The sequence below is a fragment of the Lepus europaeus genome, chromosome 4, assembly GCF_033115175.1.
Source record: "Lepus europaeus isolate LE1 chromosome 4, mLepTim1.pri, whole genome shotgun sequence".
Lineage (NCBI taxonomy): Eukaryota > Metazoa > Chordata > Mammalia > Lagomorpha > Leporidae > Lepus > Lepus europaeus.
Window position 1 is genome coordinate 107,948,382 of NC_084830.1, and position 23,467 is coordinate 107,971,848.

General features: G+C 46.2%; 1 protein-coding gene across 1 annotated transcript in view; it reads right to left on the bottom strand.

Moving 5' to 3' along the window:
- CREBRF (CREB3 regulatory factor) overlaps nucleotides 1-23,467 on the bottom strand; it is an 81,324-nt gene extending 57,857 nt beyond the window's left edge. The window contains exon 1 of the mRNA XM_062188677.1: nucleotides 23,360-23,467. The gene's annotated coding sequence lies outside the window, so the exon portion shown is untranslated. The remainder of the gene's footprint in view (nucleotides 1-23,359) is intronic.

A 23,467-nucleotide genomic window follows, 5' to 3' on the forward strand; every position in this document is an offset into this window, starting at 1 on the left:
AAGAGAACAAATTATAGGAAGGGAGGTAGGGAAAGGAAAGAAAGGCAGACAAGCAGCCAGGGAGATGACAGGGGAGAAGAGGTGGGCTGGGGGCAGGGAGAATGAACCACCACTTGATAATTTAAAAGGTTATGCAGTGTATAAACTCCCTTTTTGGCAAGAAAGACAGTTTATCAGTTTGCCCAAAATATGCCTTAGCAAACCAAGACCCATCTGCCACACCTCCTACCCATCTTGCTGTAACTCCTATGTCTCACTGGAGAATTCCTCTTCTTTTCAAAACCATTTCACTCCACAAGAGTTAATAAAATATCTCTTTAGATGCTTACTAAATTAAGCCACTGCCTGTTTCATAGTATAGCAGAAACCAGAGAGATCCAAATCTCCAAACCATCCAGGAAGCAAAAGCTGCCTAATGCAAGGAATATACTGTGGGAAAGGCTGAGTCAGGTTTCCCCTTTTTGTAGTATGAATCGTTTAAACACAACTGAAAACAAATCACTGTACCTCACCCTTCAATAGCAGTTCTCTTCAAAATTCAGAAATAGGTAAGTAAACTTCATACAAGATGGTTACAGTTTATGTCAGGGATTATTAGCAAAAGACTCTCATTATTCTTCAAATCGTGTGCTTGTTAGGCTTTAAAGACAGATGATAGGGGAAAGAGGAGCATAAAGGAGAAGACTGTTCCCTGAGACTGGGAGAGAAAGATCATTTTCATAGCCAGAGCAGTACTTACCATCTTATAAGCAGCTGGGAGCCTTCTGCAATACCACCCTGCAAACTTTATCTCTGGTCAATCCAATAGTTTCCTTCTATCATTCACTCAGAGAATTTTTAAAGTATAGGGGTTGAATTAGATTTGTCACAAAAATTTAATTAACTGGGCTGGCGCCTTGGCTTAACAGGCTAATCCTCCGCCTTGCGGCGCTGGCACACCGGGTTCTAGTCCCGCTTGGGGCGCTGGATCTATCCCGGTTGCCCCTCTTCCAGGCCAGCTCTCTGCTATGGCCTGGGAGTGCAGTGGAGGATGGCCCAAGTGCTTGGGCCCTGCACCCGCACGGGAGACCAGGAGAAGCACCTGGCTCCTGGCTTCAGAAGCGAGATGCGCCGGCCGCAGCGGCCATTGGAGTGTGAACCAATGGCAAAAAGGAAGACCTTTCTCTCTGTCTCTCTCTCACTGTCCACTCTGCCTGTCAAAAAAAAAAAAATTATTTAACTGGAACTATATTTTACTGAGAATCCCAGAGAGCTTAGAGAAGATCCTAAATCTTAAAAGTGATCTCTTTGAGTTAGCACTGTGGCATAGTGGGTAAAGCCCATGTGTGTGCCTGTTCGAGTCCTGGGTGCTCCACTTCTAATCCAGCTCTCTGCTGTGGCCTGGGAAAGCAGTAGAAAATGGCCTAAGTCCTTGGGCCCCTGCACTCCTGTGGGGCACCTGGAAGAAGCTCCTGACTCCAGATCAACCCAGCTCTGGCCATTGCAGCCATTTGGGGATGAAGGACCTCTCTCTCTCAGCCTTTGCCTCCCTGTAACTCTGCCTTTCAAATAAACAAACAGATCTTTAAAAAAAAGTGATCTCTCCTTGGAATGTAGTCTTGGAAAAAGACATCTTTCAGAATTTTGTTCCTTTCCAAAGGCTTCTACTCTAATTTTTGGGCCACAGAGACAATATATAAGAACTAAGTAAAGGCCTTTTAGGAACCAATTAATAAAGACCATTAAAGTAGGTCTCTGGATCAATCTGAGCCGAATGGAAAGGGCTACTTTTTATTTCTGGAAACTATCAAGTACAAGGTACTGGAGGCTTTCAACAGCCTTGAAAACTAGCAGTTAAGTTGCTCAGAGAACAAGAATAAGAGCATGGATCAATTTTAGACAAAATCAGAGAATGCATTCCTATCCCTAACCACCCTTAGTTACCACTGGGGACAAAATAGTCATCATTTTTGTTTATGTAACTGTTTACAGATTACAATGCACACTGCTATACTATGTCATTTGATAAAACTTGGCAAAGTAAGCCAGTATTTAAATAAAATATCTCAGCGAAGTAATCAAAATAAATATTAGAATCATCACCTTCTGTCCAACCATTTTTTACATGTTAATTAATAAAAGTTCAGCAAGAATAAGAGATTTGTCCAAGGTCATTCAGTAAACTCATGTCTCCCTGCAAACCCATCATCACAGGGACTATCTACTCTAAGTGCCTCAAAAGATAATGTCTAAAATACTCCCAAATCTACATCTTTAGCCTAAACTGACATGATTCCATCAGAGAAGGGAATATCTTCATGTTCTTGTCCTCTCGTCTCAGACACAACATGCAATCTCCCCACCCAAACGTTTCTGATCTGTCAATAGTACCATCACTCTGACATTCAGGTGAAAAGAGCTGATCTCAGCTTTGACTCATTCCTTCTTCCTCCCCACTCACCCTGTTAGATCATGCTGAAATTCAGATACCACTTACCTTGTACTGAGCACAAACTCAGGTTTTCACTTTGCTCTTTGCATTTTCTCAACCCTTCCTTGGCCCTCATTATCACATATCTATCATTCCAACATGTACTCTACAGCTTTCCTGTCTCCAGCCTCTTCCTCTCTCTAGTTCTTATGTTGCACTTTAAAATCATTCTTCCTAACCCACAACATTATGTTAGCACTGTACTCAAGTCTTCAGTAACTCCCAAACATTTTTTTGGATAATGTTCACAATGCCCAGATAAAATGAAATTATCTTTCCAGCCCCACCTTTCACTATTCTTCTATAAATAAAAACTAGGTGTCAAAAAAAAAAGGGGGGGGGCAGCGCCATGGCTCAACAGGCTAATCCTCCGACTACCGGCGCCGGCACACCGGGTTCTAGTCCTGGTCGGGGCGCTGGATTCTGTCCTGGTTGCCCCTCTTCAAGGCCAGCTCTCTGCTGTGGCCTTGGAGGGCAGTGGAGGATGGCCCAAGTGCTTGGGCCCTGCACCCCATTGGAGACCAGGAAGGCACCTGGCTCCTGCCTTCGGATCAGCGCGGTGCACCGCGCCGTCTGCAGCATGCCAACCGCGGCGGCCATTGGAAGGTAAACCAACGGCAAAGGAAGAGCTTTCTCTGTGTGTCTCTCTCTCTCACTGTCCACTCTGCCTGTCAAAAAATAAATAAATGGCCGGCGCCGTAGCTCAACAGGCTAATCCTCCGCCTTGCGGCGCCGGCACACTGGGTTCTAGTCCCGGTCGGGGCACCGATCCTGTCCCGGTTGCCCCTCTTCCAGGCCAGCTCTCTGCTGTGGCTAGGGAGTGCAGTGGAGGATGGCCCAAGTCCTTGGGTCCTGCACCCCATGGGAGACCAGGAGAAGCACCTGGCTCCTGCCATCGGAACAGCGCGGTGCGCTGGCCGCAGCGCGCTACCGCGGCGGCCATTGGAGGGTGAACCAACGGCAAAAGGAAGACCTTTCTCTCTGTCTCTCTCTCTCACTGTCCACTCTGCCTGTCTAAAAAAAAAAAATAATAAAAAAAAATAAAAAAGAAAGAAAGAAAAATAAATAAATAAATAAAATAAATTAAAAAAAATAAAGACTAGGGGTCAGTGCTGTGGTGTAGTGGGCTAAGCCTCCGCCTGCGGCGCCAGCATCCCATATGTACACTGATTCTGGTCCCAGTTGCCCCTCTTCCTATCCAGCTCTCTGCTAAGGCCTAGGAAAGCAGTGGAAGATGGCCCAAGTCCTTGGGCCCCTGCACCCATGTGGGAGACCCAGAAGAAACTCCTGACTCCTGGCTTCAGATGGGCCCAGCTCTAGTCATTGCAGCCATTTTGGGAGTGAACCAGCAGATGGAAAACCTTTCTCTCTGTTTCCCTCTGTAACTCCGCCTCATAAATAAATAAATAGCCTCTAAAAATAAAAATAAAAAATAAAAATAAACACTAATATTAGACTGAGTTTACCATTTACTTAAACCCCTGAGGTACTAGAAAGCCCATTTCACTCTATTAAGTAAATCCAACCATGAGACTCTGATCTTCACGTCTGTGCTCACGTTTCCTCTTCCTCCTTCCCAACTCCATGTTTTTACTATCAGATTGTAAAATTGTTAAAAATCACTATCCTACCTGTGTCTGTTTTACTGTCATGCTAAAAGGAATGGATTGCCCAGCAAAAGCATCCAGAGATAGGTGACACAATGAATACAGAGATATCCTAAGACCACCAGGACTTCTGGACAAGGAGTCAGAGGTTTGACGCTGATAATATATAATGAGGATATTACAAACAAGTCTCTCACTTAGCATATATTTATTGAGCATCTTTTATGTGCTCTGAAATATAGTAACTTGTTAACTTAAGTCTTGAACTTCGCAGTATCATATAGTGAAAATATTAAAAATTATACTTCTGGGCCGGCGCCGCGGCTCACTAGGCTAATCCTCCACCTTGCGGCGCCGGCACACCGGGTTCTAGTCCCGGTCGGGGCACCGGATTCTGTCCCGGTTGCCCCTCTTCCAGGCCAGCTCTCTGCTGTGGCTAGGGAGGGCAGTGGAGGATGGCCCAAGTGCTTGGGTCCTGCACCCCATGGGAGACCAGGATAAGCCCCTGGCTCCTGCCATTGGATCAGCGCGGTGCGCCGGCCGCAGTGCGCCAACCGCGGCGGCCATTGGAGGGTGAACCAACCGCAGAAGGAAGACCTTTCTCTCTGTCTCTCTCTCACTGTCCACTCTGCCTGTCAAAAAAAAAAAAAAAATTATACTTCTGAATTTAATTGCCAGGAAGAGTGGTTTGAATTTTAGTTGATTTTAAAGACCTGAGATAGGTCGGCACCACGGCTCACTAGGCCAATCCTCTGCCTGCGGCGCCAGCACACGGGGTTCTAGTCATGGTTGGGGCGCCAGATTCTGTCCCAGTTGCTCCTCTTCCAGTCCGGCTCTCTGCTGTGGCCCGGGAGGGCAGTGGAGGATGGCCCAAGTGCTTGGGCCCTGCACCTGCATGGGAGACCAGGAGGAAGCACCTGGCTCCTGGCTTCGGATCAGCGCAGTGCGCCGGCCATAGTGGCCATTTGGGGAGTGAACCAATGGAAGAAAGGCCTTTCTCTCTGTCTCTCTCTCTCTAACTCTGCCTGTCAAAAAAAAAAAAAAAAAAAAAAAGTGAGATAAATCTTGCCTAGGGACAAAAGGGCACAGAAAGAAGTAGGATTAAAATTTATTAAAGGATAGGGGCCAGCGCTGTGGTACAGTGGGTTAAAGCCATGACCTGAAGCACTGGCATCCCATTTGGGCGCTGGTTCTAGTCCCGGCTGCTCTTCTTCCAATCCAGCTCTCTGCTATGGCCTGGAATAGCAGTAGTAGATGGCCCAAGTCCTTAGGCCCCTGCACCCATGCAGAAGACCTAGAAGAAGCTCCTGGCTCCTGGCTTTGGATCAGCACAGCTCTGGCCACTGCGGCCATCTGGGGAGTGATCCAGCAGATGAAGACCTCTCTGTGTCTCTACCTCTCTCTGTAACTCTTTCAAATAAATAAAATAAAATAAATCTTTAAAAAAAATTTATTAAAGGGGCTGGCACTGTGGCATAGTAGGTTAATCCTCTGCCTGTGGTGCCGGCATCCCATATGGTTGCCTGTTCATATCTTGGCTGCTCCTATTCCTATCCAGTTGTCTGTTAATGGCCTGGGAAAGCAGTAGAAGAAGGCCCAAGGCTTCAGGCCCCTGTAACCATGTAGGAGACCTGGAAGAAACTCTTGGCTCCTGGTTTCTGGCTTCAGATTGGCCCAGCTCTGGCTGTTGCAACCACTTGGGGAGTGAATCAGCAGATGGAAAATCTCTCTGTCTCTCCCTCCCTCTGTCTATAACTCTCTCAAATAAATATTTTTTTGAAAAAATGTAACTTCTAGGACTTAACTTGGAAATTTCATGTAAAATTTTGTTTCCTGATTATCAAATATCACTTTCTTGGGGGAAAAAAATTCCCTAGCTAGCTAAGAGGTTCTGCATTAAAATTATTAGTATTCTGTTCCAGATTCTGCCTGCCTTCTTTTCTGTATAGATTCAAGAATTCTGTCTCTAACTATGTGAAGATACTGTGATTCTTGATAATATATAAAGTGGAGCTGGTGCTGTTGGGCAGTGGGTAAAGCTGCTGCCTGTAATGCCAGCATCTCATATGGTGCCAGTTTGAGTCCCAGCTGCTCCACTTTCCATCCAGCTCCCTACTAATGGCCTGGGAAAGCAGCAGAAGATGGCTGAAGTGTTTGGGCCCCTGCACCCACATGGGAGACCCAGAAGAAGCTCCTGGCTCCTGGCTTTGGCCCTGGCTATTGCAGTCATTTGGAGAGTAAACCAGCAGATGGAAGATATTCTCTCTCTCTCTCTACCTCTGCCTTTCAAACAAATAAAATAAATCTTAAAATAAAAATGTTTTAAAAAATGATAATATGCAAAGTGTCTAACCCTAGCACAAAATGGACAATAAATAATGGCTATTTTTATTCTCAGATCCCTTCCTACGTATATGATATTCCTGGGATGCTGCTGCTATGAAGGTATAAACACAAGCTCAATTCAAAATCCTAAATTGCATAAGTTCCACATATAATTACCACAAAAACCCTCAGCTGCCTGCAACTAGGGTGATAAGGGATATTCAGGCAACACAGTTCATATAACACCTTTGCCCTCAGCTTTACGAGGGTGAGTGTCAATTATGCTGGTTTAATCAGCAAAAGAATCTTTGGATTCACAAAGTAATGTGTAAAGTTGCAAACTAGTCATTTCTGTGCACAATAAAGAATTGGCAGATAAATTACATGGGGAAAGGGTCTTTTCAGAGAGATTACTGCTCTTAATCGCTCAAACAATTATATATGATTTATCACTTTTTTATAATTAGTTATACTGATTCACCACAGAGGCTAGGAAACCTGAGGAAATGAACTCACATAAAATTACCTTAGATCCATAATACCATAGTTTCTAATAATCTGACACACAGAGTTTAATCTATACTTTACTTGTCCAAAGCAAAGGATTTAAAATAAACCAAACAAGAAAGGCAGACTATTCCAACTGCTGAGAAACAGCGTTGTTAAATCAGTACCTATCAGAGAAGTACAAGAACTTGGCCCTCACACAGCCTGAAGCACTCAGTATTCTCAGTAGCCCTCCGATCAGAGGGAAGAATAAAATTCATTTATAGTATTCCTTAGTTTTTACCTTGGAAGTTTATACAACCTGCAAGTTATTATGCTAAGCTATAAAAACAAAGGAAACAGGGACCTAACGAGTGCACTCTGCTAAGAGTTTGCACATTTAAAAAAAATAAGACAAAGTGAACTGACAAGGTCTCAAACTGGATTGCAACCAAAAATCAATACCTGCAGGCTGGTTTTGTTCAGCTCACACATTAGGGTCTTTAAAATTTTTAATTTTAATTGCCAGGACTTAACTAGGAGATTTCATGTAAATTTTTTTTTCTGATTAGCAAACAACACTTTCTTGGGGGAAACAAATCCGACCTGACAACACGAGCATGCACTTCCAGGAAGATCATCACCTGAAGTGAGTTATCCCCTTTAAACTGGTGTGTGCTCTCCAGCTTGCTATAATCTCTACCCCATCCCACTTTACAGATGGGGGACTCTAAGCTGAGAGATGCTCCAAACCACAGAGCTGGCAACAAAAAAACCCACCTGTTTGTAAAGGAAGCTAACACCAAGTCTGCAACTGGACCTCCAAATAAAACATAGTTAACATTAAGAGATAGATGAATATTGATAGTAGTTTTATTCATAATGGCCTAAAAATCGGAAGCAACCCAAAAGTCCCTCAACTGGTATATGGGTAAACCAACTGTGGTATATTCATACAATAACAAAGATTCAGCTAATACTCGAGACAATATGAGTATCTCAAAAGCATTCTGTTAAGTACAAAAAGTCAGACTCACAAGCCAACAAATTCTGTGACTGCATTTATATGTAATTCTAGAGAAGACAAAACTATAGTGATACAAAGCAAATCACTGATTGGGGCCATGGGTGAGGGACTGACCACAAACAGAAGCCACAAAGCTTTCTGTAGTGGAGCTGGCACTGTGGCATAGTGTGCTAGGCCTCTGCCTGCAGTTCCTGCATCCCATACAGGTGCCAGTTCGTGTTCCTGCTAATCCACTTCTGATACAGCTCTCTGCCATGGCCTAGGAAAGCAGTGGAAGACAACCCAAGTGCTTAGGACCCTGCACCAGAAGAAGCTCTTGGCTCCTGGCTTCGGATCGGCCTAGCACTGGCCTTTGAGGCCATTTGGGGAGTGAACCAGTGGATGAAAGACTTATCTCTCTCTGCCTCTCTCTGTGACTCTGCCTCTCAAATAAATAAATAAAATATATAAAAAAAAAACTTTTGGGGTTGGCACTGTGGCATAGTGGGTTAGGCCACCGCCTGCAGTGCTGGCATCCCATATGGGCACAGGTTTGAGTCCTGGCTACTCCACTTCCAATCCAGCTCTCTGCTATGGCCTAGGAAAGCAGTGGAGGATGGCCCAAGTCCTTGGGCCCCTGCACCTACTTGGCAGACCTGAAGGAAGCTTCTGGCTCCTGGCATCAGATTGGCGCAGCTCTGGCTGTTGCAGCCATTTGGGAAGTGAATCAGCGATAGAAGACCTCTCTCTCTCTCTCTCTGCCTCTCCTCTCTCTGTGTAACTCTGATTTGCAAATAGATAAATAAATAAATCTTTTTTTAAAAAAAGGTATTGCAAGCATCAAAATCATTTCTTAAAAAAAAGTTCTGTGGTGATGAAACTGTTCTAGATATGACTACAGTGGTGACAGAGGACAGTATGTATTTATCAAAATTCAAAACAAATTTTTCTTTTATATAAATTATACCTCTAGTAAAGCTTATCTTTAAAAAGAAGTATTTAGAAAAGATAAGAGAGCTACAGAGAAAAATGACCAACTCTACCTGGAAAAGTTTGGAAAAGCTTCAGGAAAGAAGGTTAAATATGGAGCCAGCACTGTGGTGTAGCAGGTTAAGCCTCCACCTGGAGCACTGACATCCCATATGGGTGCAGTTTTGGGTACTAGCTTCTCCACTTCCAATCCAGCTCCCTGCTAATGGTCTGAGAGAACAGCAGAAAATGGCCCAAGCCCTTGGGCCCCTGCACCTGTGTGGAAGACCCAGAAGAAGCTCCTGGCTCCTGGCTTCGGATCGGCCCAGTCCCAGCAGTTAATGGCCATATGGAAAGTGAATCAGCAGATGGAAGACCTCTCTCTCTCTCTCTCTCTCTCTCTCTCTCTCTCTCTCTCTCTGTAACTCTATCTCTCAAATCAATAGATATTTTATTTTTTATTTTTTTCAAGTTTTATTTTATTTATTTGAAAGAGTTACAGAGAGAGGTAGAGACAGAGAGAGAGGTCTTCCATCTGCTGGTTCACTCCCCAGATGGCCACAACGGCTGAAGTTGTGCCGATTGGAAGCCAGGAGCCAGAAGCCTCCTCCAGGTCTCCCACGTGGGTGTAAGGGCCCAAGGACTTGGGCCATCTTCTACTGCTTTCCCAGGCCATAGCAGAGAGCTGCATCAGAAGTAGAGCAGCTGGGACTAGAACTGGTGCCCATATGGGATGCTGGTGCCTCAGCCAGGGCTGTAACCCGCTACACCACAGCACCGGCCCAATAAATCTTTTAAAAAGTAATTTTAAGGTGCATAGAAAGTAAAATCCATGGCACATAAGTAATCATTTGTGTTGTACATTCTGTCCTATAGGCCTATGAGGAGTGGTGTCCTTAAATACAAAGAAAAATGTTTCATAAAAAAAAATCTTAGAGATGGATAATAAGTACTTGAATAGATATCAAAGACTAACTGAGGGAACAGGCATTTAGCTTAAAGTTTAAATGCCCATATCCCACAGCAGAATAGGTTTAATTCCCAGCTCTGGCTCCTGGGTTTGAGCTTTCCCTCAGTGCAGACCCTAGGAGGCAGTAGTGATGGCTCAAGTGGCTGGGTCCTGAAACCATATGAGAGATTCAGTTCCTGGATTCTGCTCCAGCCCCACTCCAGCTGTGGTCATTTGGAAATGAACCAGTCAGTGAGGGCTCTGGCACTCTGTGTCTCAAGTAAGTCTTAAAAACCGAAAAAGACCAGTTGATTTTGCAAGATTTCAAAAACGGAATGAAACCATAGATATGTACATTTCCATCCATATGCAAAATAACTGTTAAACAATTCATTTTTTAAAAGATGTATTAATTTATTTGAAAGGCAGAATTGCAGAAAGAGAGCGAAGTATTCCATCTGTTGGTTCACTCCTCAAATGATCGGAGCTGGGCTGATCTGAAGCCAGGAGCCAGGAGCTTCTTCTGGGTGCCCCATGAGGGTGCAGGGGCCCAAGGACTTGGGCCATCCTCTACTGCTTTCCCAGGTGCATTAGCAGAGAGCTAGATCAGAAGTGGAGTAGGCAGGACTCCAACAGGAACCCACATAGGATGCTGGCACTAGCCACCACGCCAGCCCCACAATTCACTTTAAAAAAACCACTCCTGGGTGTGTGTTTTTTTTTTTTTTAAGATTTATTTATTTACTATTTAGTTGAAAGATAGTTACAGACAGAGAGAGAGGGAATGAGTATCTTCCATCTGCTGGTTCACCCCCCAAACAGTCACAGCAGTCAGGGCTGGGCCAAGATGAAGTCAGGAGCCAAGAACTCCCTCCAGTTCTCCCATATGGGTGCAGAGGCCCAAGTGCTTGGGCCATCTTCCAATTGCTTTCTCAGGTGCATTGGTAGGGAGATGAATTGGCATTGACATGAGATGTCAGCATCACATGTGTCAGCTTAGCCCTCTGTGCCACAATGCCTGCCCTAACAACTCATTTAATTTTTTTTTTTTTTTTTTTTTTTGGGCCAGGCTGCAGCCAGGGGCCAGAAACTCAGTCCAGGTGTCCCACATAGGTGGCAGGGACACAAATACTTGATCCATCATCTGCTGCCTCCCAAGGTATGCATTAGCAGGAAACTTGAATGGATAGCAGAATTGGGACTCCAACCCAGGCACTTGGATAGAGAATACAGGCATCCTAAGCAGCAACTATATTGCTGTGCCAAATGCTCACTTGTTTTGTTTTTCAATGAAGAAAAATGAAAAGGGGATGGATCAAGGAAACCAAAAAAGAATAAAGGAAATGGAGTTATGGAGTGAAATAAAAGCAAGGGACACCTTGGTCAGATACCAACAGATCAGAAAAGAAATAGGTATGTCAGACCCTGACTAGGTATTAAAGGAAAAGCCAAAAACTAGGGGAAAAGACCAACCAACTAAAATCAGATCTACAAAGAGAGACCAGAGACCCAAAAATATAGAAGAGGCTCAGGAGAATAAAAGGACAAGGTGAAGATTAAGAGTTCTTTCCTAGGGGCCGGCTACTGTGGCATCATGGGTAAAGCCAGCGTCTGCAGTGCCGGAATCCCATATGGGCACTAGTTCAAGACCCGGCTGCTCCAATCCTGATCCAGCTCTCTGGTGTGGCCTAGGAAAGCAGTACAAGATGGCCCAAGTGCTTGGGTCCCTGCACCTGCGTGGAAGACCCAGGAGAAGCTCTTGGCTCCTAGTTTCAGTTCAGTGTAGCCCTGGCCATTGTGGCCAACTGGGGAGTGAACCAGCAGATGGAAGACCTCTCTCTCTGCCTCTCCTTCTGTCTTGTGTAATTCTGACTTTCAAATAAATAAAAAAATATTTTCAAAAAAAAAAAGTTCTAGGCCAGCGCCACAGCTCACTTGACTAATCCTCTGCCTGCAGTGCTGGCACCCAGGGTTCTAGTCCCGGTTGGGGTGCCGGATTCTGTCCCAGTTGCCTCTCTTCCAGGCCAGCTCTCTGCTGTGGCCCAGAAGGGCCATGGAGGATGGCCCAACAGCTTGGGCCCTGCACCCACATAGGAGACCAGGAGTAAGCACCTGGCTCCTGACTTCGGATCGGCACAGTGCGCCGGCCGTAGCGCCCATTTGGAGGGTGAACCAACAGAAGGAAGACCTTTCTCTCTGTCTCTCTCTCTCTCACTGTCTAACTCTGCCTGTCAAAAAAAAAAAAAAAGTTCTTTCCTCCTAAACCCTACAAATCAGCTTCCTCATCTTCTATACCACCTTCCCCCACCCACCTCTGCCTTAACTCAAGCCTTTTATCTGCATCTGCATGCCTGTTAAGCCTTGTCAGCTAGACTAGAATGCTTCCTTCACTTTTCTTCAAATCCCAGTTCCAATGTCATCTTTTCTGTGAAGCTTTTCCAACCTTCCCAGGCAGAGTTAGCAGTCCTTCTACCATACTTTGAGAACATCTTGTTCTGAAATACTATCATGGCCGGTGCCGCGGTTCACTAGGCTAATCCTCCGCCTGCGGCGCCGGCACACCAGGTTCTAGTCCCAGTTGGGGCGCCGGATTCTGTCCTGGTTGCTCCTCTTCCAGTCCAGCTCTCTGCTGTGGCCCTGGAGGATGGCCCAAGTGCTTGGGTCCCTGCACCCGCATGGGAGACCAGGAGAAAGCACCTGGCTCCTGGCTTCGGATTGGCGCAGCATGTTGCAGCCATTTTGGGGGTGAACCAACGGAAGGAAGACCTTTCTCTCTGTCTCTCTCGCTTACTGTCTCACTCTGTCTGTCAAAAAAGAAAAAAAAAATACTATGATAACATTGTACTGCAATGCCTGTCTCCTCTCTTAGTCTACTGGCAAGTTTAGAAGATTCAATAGAAAGGATGGAAACTGGAAACCTTACTAAAAAACAAAAAATCAAAAAATTGGACATGCTCAATTCACTTTATGCAACACGAGTAGGATGCTAGAAGACTTCCTGTTTTAAGGTAAATAATTTGAAAGTACACCCATCCTACTCCTAATTGTTCTTCATAAGGACTTTTTAAAAGTTTTACTTTGGGAGCTGGCATTGTAACATAGCTGCCACCTGCAAAGCCTGTTTCCCCTGTGAGTGACAGCTCAAGACCCAGCTTCTCCACTTCCAATCCAACTCCCTGTTAATGTGCCTGGGAAAGAAGTGGAAGATGGCCCAAGATGGCCCGGCACTGCAGCTTGGGCCCCAGCACCCACATGAGTCTGGAAGAACCTCCAGACTCCTGGCTTTGAATGGGCACAGCCCCAGCCATTGTGGCCATCTGGGGAGTGAACCAGTGGAAGGAAGAGCTCTCTCTCTCTCTGTCTCTCCCTCTCTCTGTCTGTAACTCTGCCTTTCAAATAAATAAAAAAAAATTAATTAAGTTTTATTTTTTAATGCTTTCTTGGTGAGTGACACACCTATAAAGAAGGCAGTAATTTCATCAAGAATGGTATGTAGCCATCAAAGAAGGAAATTCCACTACAGAATAAACTAGCTCCTTAAACTCACAAAGACTGGCCGGTGCCGTGGCTTAACAGGCTAATCCTGCGCCTTGCGGCGCCGGCACACCAGGTTCTAGTCCCGCTTGGGGTGCCGGATCTATCCTGGTTGCCCCTCTTCCAGGCCAGCTCTCTGCTATGGCCCGGGAAGGCAGTGGAGGATGGCCAAGTGCTTGGGCCCTGCACCTGCATGGGAGACCAGGAGAAGCACCTGGCTCCTGGCTTCGGATCAGCGCGATGCGCTGGCAACAGCGGCCATTGGGGGGTGAACCAACGGCAAAAAGGAAGGCCTTTCTCTCTGTCTCTCTCTCTCACTATCCACTCTGCCTGTCAAAAAGGAAAAAAAAAAAAAAAAAAAAAAAAACCACAAAGACAAAACAGTATACTGAAAAAAATAAGTGTAAAGGGGCTGGTGTTGTGACCTAGCAGGTAAAGCTGCTGCCTGCTGCTGCCTTTGACGCCAGCATCTCATATGGGCACCAGTTTGTGCTCCAGCTACTCCACTTCCAATCCAGCTCCCTGCTAGTATACCTGGGAAAGCAGCAGAGGATGGCTCTCAAGTGTTTGGGCCCCTGCCACTCATGTGGGAGACTCCTGACTTTGTCTGACCCAGTGTTGGCTGTTGTGGCCATCTGGAGAGTGATCCAGTAGATAAAAAATTTCTCTGCTTCTCTCCTTCTCTTCCTCTTTCAAATAAATAATCTTTTTTTTTTAATCTGAAGAAAACTGGAGGAAAAACTATAAGCAAGCTCATGAAGCTTTCACCAGAAATCATCAAAGACAACAATATCCAAAGATAAACAGTGAAAATAAAACTTTGTAACAAAGTATATAAGTGGTTTTGGTGTTCAAAGAACAGAATGAGACAATTAAGATTGCCTGGAATTAATAAGAGAGTAAATAGTAGTTCAGAAAGCTGTTCAGGAAAAGACTTTCCATGCAGATTTTGGAAGAAAGGTTATGAATTGGTCAAAAAGCATACATGACTTGGTTGATGATGGAATGGAACAGCACAGTAGTTGCAAAGTACCATTGCAGTCCCAAGCACTAAACTTTCTGCAAAGCTAGCCTACTCCAAAGCGAACTAACCATATTTTTTTAAAAAGATTTATTTTATTTATTTGAAAAGGTAAAGAGAGTGAGAGAGAGAGAGAGAGAGATGGAGGGAGGAAGAGAGGGAGAGGGGTCTTCTGTCCACTGGTTCACTCCCCAAATGACCATAGTGCCCAGAGCTGAGCCAAAGCCAAGAGCTTCTTCCAGGTCTCCCATACGGACTTGGGCCATCTTTTTACTGCTTTCTCAGGCCACAGCAGAGACCTGGATCAGAAGTGGAGCAGCGGCCGGCACCATGGCTCAATAGGCTAATCCTCCACCTTGCAGTGCTGGCACACAGGGTTCTAGTCCCGGTTGGGGCACCGGATTCTGTCCCAATTGCCCCTCTTCCAGGCCAGCTCTCTGCTATGGCCCGGGAAGGCAGTGGAGGATGGGGGCCCTGCACCCGCATGGGAGACCAGGAGAAGCACCTGGCTCCTGCCTTCGGATCAGCACGATGCGCCGGCCGTGGCGGCCATTGGAGGGTGAACCAACGGCAAAAGGAAGACCTTTCTCTCTGTCTCTCTCTCTTTCTCACTGTCCACTCTGCCTGTCAAAAATAAAAAGATTAAAAAAAAAAAAAAAAAGGTAGTGGAGCAGCAAGTACTTGAACCAGCGCCCGTATGGCATGTCTAGCTGCAGACCAGAGCTTTAACCTACTGCTCCACAGCACCAACCCCTGAACTAGCCTTATTAACAAAAGGATGTTATAGTACTCACCCCAAAAAGGGATCCAGCTATACAAATGAACAATTACCCTAAACCTGTAAAAATGTAGGTTTCATTCATATCTGTCAAATATTCAGAAACCAAGTGTGCCAAGAGCTAATGACAAGACCAAAGAACAAAGCATAACTTTCATGCTTAGAAAGCATATTAATCAAGTCTAACTGATGAAGTTTATCAGAAAACAAATTATCAAAAGGGGATTTTTAAACAACATTATAATAGCTTCTTTATGTTTCTTAAAAGAGCCATCTTTTGAATTAAGGCTTTTTCTTTGAACAGATGGTGATTAATTCCTCCACTCCAAAAGCCCAACATCTCAACTAACAGTAAACTTTATTACTTTCCAGATAAGCAGTTCTTAGTAATGCACTATTTAAACAGTTCCAGAGTACTGAGAAGTTTTAAGCACAGTGTGAAGCAGTGAGTACACAGAAACAAAATGTAGATTTTAACCTCAAGGACTTTACAGTTTAATGCTAATAAACAGAGAGGGCAGTGATGCCAAGAGAAAGAAAATTAAATCCAGATAAGACAGGTAGTTCCAAGTAGCTTGAAATATTAGCATATTCAAACTACAAGATCTTGAGAACACAATAACTAAAAATTTTCCAATATCCTCTATGACATGGAAAACATCATTAACTGCAGTCATTATAAATTAATAAACGAAGATTGCCCATCGTCATCCAGCCAAACAACAGAATAGCTAGAACTAGAAATAAGATTACAAGACACATGATGCTTTTCAGTTCAAAAAAGGTCAAAATATCTTTTTAAATTTTATGTTTCCCCTTTTAATCCAGTTTTAGCCAACAGAAACAGCAAAATATTACCTAAAAACAAGGCAAAAGCTATTGATAAAAAAATTAAGTACCTGCCTTGTGTGCTATTTTTAGATCATGACATCTCTGCTTCACAGGCAGTTAGCACCATGTGACATCGTCTACAGAAGGGAGGCTACCTGGATTTTGGGGGGCCTTGAAGAAGCATCCTATCCTATTCATGTAATTCTACAAACACATCAGGCAATCGTACAATGTAGCTTCTAAACCAACTATATACTTGAATAAAGCACTGCAAGTATTGACGATTCACTTGACCAACATCTCTTGAAGCAGCTGTACAGAATTTTGTTAGGAATGATATGCTAAATGCACTTTTAATCCAAATAGGACCATTTCTGAATGTAGTAAAGTTCTTAGGTATCCTATCTTAAAGCCAAAATTTTTCAATTAGAATGCAACTCTAAATAAATAGGACTTATATCAATATTTGCTTTAAAAAGCTTTTCAGGAAAGCATCTATATGTAAATGAAGTAAAGATATAGAAAACAATATGGTCACATGCTCTTATACTAACAATCTTTCAAGGAAGGACATATGTACATTCTGTATGTGCTCAAATTTACCTATGGTGTTGTTTACATATCCTGCAATACCCCTTCATATCTAAGCACTTAAAATCTGATGTCTTACAATGGGAGTCAACAAATCACAGCCATGTGGCTAAATGGAAGCACTGCCTGTTCTTGTAAATAAAGTTTTATTGGAATACAAGTCAAACATATATTCTGTGGCTGTTTTCATGCTGAGTACTAGAGATTACATAGCCCACAAAACCTAAATATTTACAATTGGGCTGGATATGGGAAAAAGCACATCAATCAATCTTAGAATATCAATCAATCTTAGAATAATCAGAACAATTTGACAAATGTATGTCTATCGATAATTTAAGAGCTTATGTGCTCTATAACGAGCTATGGAATACATTGAAAGAACTGAACTCTTCCCCCAAACATCAAAGAATAAACTCACATAGAAACCAAACAAGCCTCTGCTACTTCATTTCAAAATCACATCATTGCCAATCCTAAAAATTAAGCTTTTAAAGCAACTGCTGGAGGTGTAGTGGGTAAAGCCTCCACCTGCTGACACCAACATCTCATATGGGTACCAGTTCAAGTCTCAGCTGCTCCATTTCCAATCCAGCTCCCTGCTAATGTGCCTGGGAAAGCAGCAGAAGATGGCTCAAGTCCTTGGGCCCCTGCACCCATGTGGGAGACCTGGAGGAAGCTCCTCACTCCTGGCTTTGGCCTGGCCCATTGCAACCATTTGGGGGTGAACCTGCACATGGAAGATCTCTTTCTCCCTTTCTGTGTGTAACTTTGCCTTCCAAATCAATAAATATTAAAAAAAAAATTAAAAAGTAACTAAAGGGGGATGGCGTTGTAGTGCAGTGGGTAAAGCCGCTGCCTCTGACAAGGCATCCCAAATGAGTCCCAGTTCAGTACCAGTAGTTCCACTTTCAATCCAGCTCCCTGCTAATGCACCTGGGAAAGTAGTAGAAAGATAATATTTAAAAAGAAAGGGGCTGGCACTGTGGTGCAGTGGGTTGATGCCCTGGCCTGAAGCGCCAGCATCCTATATGGACGCTGGTGCTAGTCCCAGCTGCTCCTCTTCCGATCCAGCTCTCTGCTGTGGCCTGGGAAGGCAGTGGAAGATGGCCCAAGTCCTTGGGCCCCTGCACCCACATTGGAGACCCGGAAGAAGCTCCTGGCTCCTGGCTCCTTGCTTCAGATTGGTGCAGCTCCAGCTGTTGTGGCCATTTGGGGAGTGAGCCAGAGGATGGAAGACCTCTCTATGTCTCTCTCTGTAACTCTTTCAAATAAATAAGTCTTTTAAAAAAAATAAACAACCAATGAATTTAGTTGTGTTTTTTTTTTTTTTTTTTTTTTGACAGGCAGAGTGGATAGTGAGAGAGAGAGAGACAGAAAGGTCTTCCTTTTGCCGTTGGTTCACCCTCCAATGGCCGCCACGGCCGGCGCATTGCGCTGATCCAAAGCCAGGAGCCAGGTGCTTCTCCTGGTCTCCCATGTGGGTGCAGGGCCCAAGCACTTGGCCATCCTCCACTGCCTTCCCAGGCCATAGCAGAGAGCTGGCCTGGAAGAGGGGCAACCAGGATAGAATCCGGCGCCCCAACCGGGACTAGAACCTGGTGTGCCGGCACCGCAAGGCGGAGGATTAGCCTGTTAAGCCACAGCACCGGCCTAGTTGTGTTAATATTTTAAAAACTGCTATGGAGTGGGCATTGTGGTACACCAGGTTAAGCCTCCACTTCGGATGCCCACATCCAATATCAAAGTGCCAGTTTCAGGCCTGGCTATTCTGTGCTTCTGATCCAGCTTCCTGCTAATGGCACGGGAGGCAAGGGATGATGGTCTAACTTCTCGGGTTCCTGCCACCAATGTGGAAGACCAGGATGGAGTTCCTGACTCTTAGCTTCAGCCTGGCCAAGCCCTAGCTGTTGCAGGCATCTGGAGAGTGAAGCAGCAGATGGAAGATTCCTCTCTCTCACTCTGCCTTTCAAGTGAATAAATAAATAAATAAATAAATAAATCTTAAGGAAAAAAAACCAGCATTGTGCTACATCAATAGAATCAACATACAAACTCACCCTTGCTTGCATTTCACACATATTTAGTTAATCCCACCAATAATCATAGTAGCTACTCTCTTACTTTTTTTTTTAAGATTTATTTATTGGCCAGCACCGCGGCTCACTAGGCTAGTCCTTCGCCTGCAGTGCTGGCACACTGGGTTCTAGTCCCGGTCGGGGTGCTGGATTCTGTCCTGGTTGCCCCTCTTCCAGGCCAGCTCTCTGCTGTGGCCTGGGAGTGCAGTGGAGGATGGCCCAAGTCCTTGGGCCCTGCACCCCATGGGAGACCAGGACAGGCACCTGGCTCCTGGCTTCGGATCAGCGCGATGCGCCAGCTGCGGTGGCCATTGGAGGGTGAACCAATGGCAAAAGGAAGACCTTTCTCTCTGTCTCTCTGTCTCTCATTGTCCACTCTGCCTGTCAAAAAAAAAAAAAAAAAAGGAAAAAAAAAAAACCGGTTTATTTATTTATTTGAAAGGCAGCATTACAGAGAGGGAGATCTTCCATCCGCTGGTTCATTCCCAAAACAGCTACAACAGCAGGAGCTGGACCAATCTGAAGCCAGGAGCTTCTTCCAGGTCTCCCACGTGAGTGCAGGGGCCCAAGGACTCCTTACGTTGGTGTCCGAGGGCCACACACATCCAACCAGTAAACTAAATAGGATGCTATCTTTGTAACAGTTTGTCTTCATGCTGGTACGCGGCACAGTAGGATAAGCCACTGTCTGTGACACCAGATCCCATATTGAAGTGCCAGTTTGAGTCCTGGCTGCTCTGCTTCCAATCCAGTTCCCTGCTAATGTGACTGGGAAGGCAGAAGATGGCCCACATACTTGGACCCCTGCCTGCCACATGGGAGACCCAGATGGAGTTCCTGCCTCCTGGCTTCGGCCGGGCCCAGCCCCAACCATCTGGGCCATTTGGGGAATGTACCTGTGGGACGAAGATCTCTGTGTCTCTCCCTCTCTTTCAAATAAATAAAATAAATCTTGAAAAAAAAGAGTTTTCATCTGCCATGACATATAGAGAATGAGAAGGCAGCAGAGTCTCCAAAATATCTTCTGGGCATATTCAGCCCCTTGTAGGTGAAAAACCAGTCTGAAAACACTAGTCTAAAAATCTCAAAGTTGGGACCAGTGTTGTGGCGCAATGGATTAATCCGCCTCTTGTAACACCAGTGTTCCATATCAGAATACCAGTTCAAGCCCTGACTGCTCAGCTTCCAATCCAGTTCCCTGCTAATGCTCCTCAGAAAGCAGAAGAAAATGGAATCCGTACTTGGGTCTCCTGATACCTACAAGGGAGACCCAGATGTAGCTCTGGGCTCCTGGCTTTGGTCTGATCCAGCCCCAGCTATTGCGGCCCTTTGGGAAACAAACCAGCTGATGGAAAAACTCTGTCTCTCCCCCGTCACTCTGTTTTTCAAATAAATAAGTCTTGAAAATCATTTTTTTTAAATTTATTTATTTGAAAGGCAGAAAGAGAGAGGTCCTCCATCCCCAAATGGCTGCAATGGCCAGAGCTGGGTAGATCCAGAGCCAGGAACTTCTTCCGGGTCTCCCATGCGGCTGCAGCAGCCCAAGGACATGGGCCATCTTCTACTGCTTTCCCAGGCCACAGCAGAGAGCAGGATCAGAAGTGGAGCAGCCAAGATTCAAACAGGCACCCACATGGGATGCTGGCACTGCAGGCAGCAGCTTTACCCACTATGCCACAGTGCCGGCCCTGAAAAACAATTTTTTAAAGTAAAATAAAAACCCAAAAGCTGCTCTACCATTCATAGTAAAAAACAAAAATATCGAAGTTCTGCCAAGTAAGAATGGTATTTGCCATTCTTAGTATAAAATATCAAATATGGGGCTGGTGCTATGACATAGAAAGTTAATGCCAGCATCGCATATGGGTGCTGGTTTGAGTTCTGGCTGCTCCACTTCCGATCCAGCTCTCTGCTGATGTACCTGGGAAAGCAGAGGAAGATGGCCCAAGTATGTGAGCCCTTGCACAAACATGAGATACCAGGAAGAAACCCCTAGCTTCAGCCTGGCCTAGCCCCAGCAATTACGGCCATTTGGGGAGTGAACCAGTGGATTAATTGATCATCTCTCTCTCTCTCTTTCTCCTTCTACTTCTGCCTTTCAAATAAGTAATCTTTTAAAAAATTAAATAAACAGTGTTAATTGACTATTAACCAACAACAAAAACTGCTTGGAATATATATCCTAGATATCAATGAAATAGTTGTTTTAGCCGGCGCCGTGGCTTAACAGGCTAATCTTCCACCTTGCGGTGCCGGCACACCAGGTTCTAGTCCCGCTTGGGGCGCCGGATTCTATCCCAGTTGCCCCTCTTCCAGGCCAGCTCTCTGCTGTGGCCCGGGAAGGCAGTGGAGGTTGGCCCAAGTCTTTGGGCCCTGCACCCGCATGGGAGACTAGGAGAAGCACCTGGCTCCTGGCTTCGGATCAGCGCGATGCGCTGGCAACAGCAGCCATTGGAGGGTGAACCAATGGCAAAAGGAAGACCTTTCTGTCTGTCTCTCACTATCCACTCTGCCTGTCAAAAAAAAAAAAAAAAAAAGAAATAGTTGTTTTAATTTTAGCTATATTTCTTTCATACTTATGGATCTTGTGAAGGGCCAGGGTTTGGAAAGCAACACAATACTGATAAGAACTAGAAAAATATAAGCTAATACTTATTTTATTTGCTGTAGAAATTATACTTTAGAACCAGAAAGGCTAGCAAATAACCACAAGTTATATTCTTACATATCATTCTTAACAGAACTGAGTCATGCATAAAAAATTAATAGAAAAATCAATGTCATTTATTAATTTTTTTCTTCTGGTTAATAGGAGATTTTGCCAGTTCTCAAATACTGCCAACTCTTGAACAATTCCTGCAAGATAAAGATGTTCCTATGCCCAAGTGCTTAACTAAAGAAGCATCAATAGCCTGGTACCCTTGAAATACCACTGCAGTCATAGGTTATAGGCTGTTGTTAGCAAAAGTCTAGGCAGTTAACAAGGGGAACCCGATGCCAAAATGATCACAATACAATTAAAGTCAAGTGATTTTCCAATAAGGTACTCATACCACTTTCCCCTTCGCCTTTGGTATATCTCCTAAGCTAGTCTGGATTTAAAGAAAAAGACAAAGCTTTAAAACCCAATCAAGTAACAACCAGTTTACCATAGAGCACACGATTTACATGGAAGTCTTACTTTCTGCTTTTTATTAAGTCAGTCTGTAATCTTTCTCACCTGCAAGGGTATTCGCAAGACAAAGTCCGAAAGAACCTAAAAACCTAACTAATTTTCTCAAGGTTCAGTTTTCCCATAAAGTTGATTTATGTGAGCTACCATTTATGTGAGTAAGAGGCAAATTACTTAGATTCAGCACTCAGCCTGATGAGAAAATGAAAGCCCCGCCCAGCCCTCAACTTTCTCGGTTTTTCTAGTCCGGGTTTCGCTCTGCAATAACCAGAAAAGCGGAACTTCCCCCCCAATGCTTGCCTCTTTCTGAGGCCTGGAAAAGAAATGCAAACCGCTAGTTCTCCAAGTACCTCCTTAAGGCAGTCTTAAGGCTCAAGCCCGCTCAGAAACAGCAGACAGGTTTGCTTTCTCGGGTTAAGAGGGTTTGGCTGCCGGGTCTGTCAGGAAGCCTAGGGCCAAGAAAGTGGGAGAATCCAGAGACCGAGCTCTATCGAGTCCCAGGAACCACCCCCGGGGGAGGTTTGACTGCCCACGGTACTTTCCTGCCGCTTCTGCTCCAGTGAGGAGAGCGGCAGGTCGGGGCCAGGCTCCCGGAGCTACTTCCCGACCCGAAAGGACTGGCCCCCGGACGCCGAGTCGCCCCCGGCCCGATCCCTCGCCCTTTGCCCTGTCTCCTCCCCTCTCAGTGACCCACCATCACTGGTCCCCTCCCATCCAACATGGCCGCCCCGCCCGGCCCACCCCCGACACAACCTAACAAATTGGGGGGGAACCCCCCGCGACACCGCCTCCCCGGCGCCCATTGGTGTCCCAGCCCCCGTCTGCCTGCTCCATTGGACGGCATCATCTGCCACTCCACCCCCCAGGGCTCCGCCCCCAAGCCGCTTCAGGCTGCTTTGAGAAGACATATAAACAAATCCCGGGAGGGAGGCCCCTCTCGCCAGCCGCCCCTGGGGCGGGGACGGAAGGGGGAGCGGCCGCCCCCGAGGCACCCCTGCAGGAGGCCCCCCCAACCCCAGCCCGCGCCTCCCTGTCTCTTGCCGCCAGCCCGACTCCAGCCTCCGCGGCCCTGGCCCTTTCCTCACACGCCCCTCTCTCTCCTCCCCCGCCAGCCTCCCCTCCCCTCCTGGGCCCCTCCCACCCGCTCGCTGCTCTGACAGGCCGGTTGCCGGCTCCCGCAGCCCCGGGGCTTGGAGGCAGCCGCGAGGGCCGGGCGGCCTGGCAGGGGCGGACGCCCCGCGCTGCCCACCCCCGGCCTAGCCTGCTGCCCGGCCGGTCCCATCTACCGCCGCCCCGCGCTTTTATGTAACCGTCCCGGGCCGGGGTGGGGGAGGGGAGCGGAGCCCCCGTGCCCCGCAGGCGGCGGCCCGCGCTCCGCGCGCCTCCAGACTCGGCCCCTGTCCGAGCCCCCGCCCCGCGCCGGCCCGGCCCAGAGAGCCGGCGCTACTGCCACCTAGGCCAGCGGCCCTCCTCCGCCCCGCGCCTGGATGGTCCCCTGGCCCGGGCCCCTGCAGGTCCCGGGCAGCGGGCAGTGTCGCTCACCTGTAGGTGTGGCGACGACTCAGGGGCTGGGTCCGGTTCCGCTGCAGGGGCCGCGGCCCCTCTCCATGCTGCCTCGGGTTTGTTTTGTTTATGTCCTTCCTGACGGGT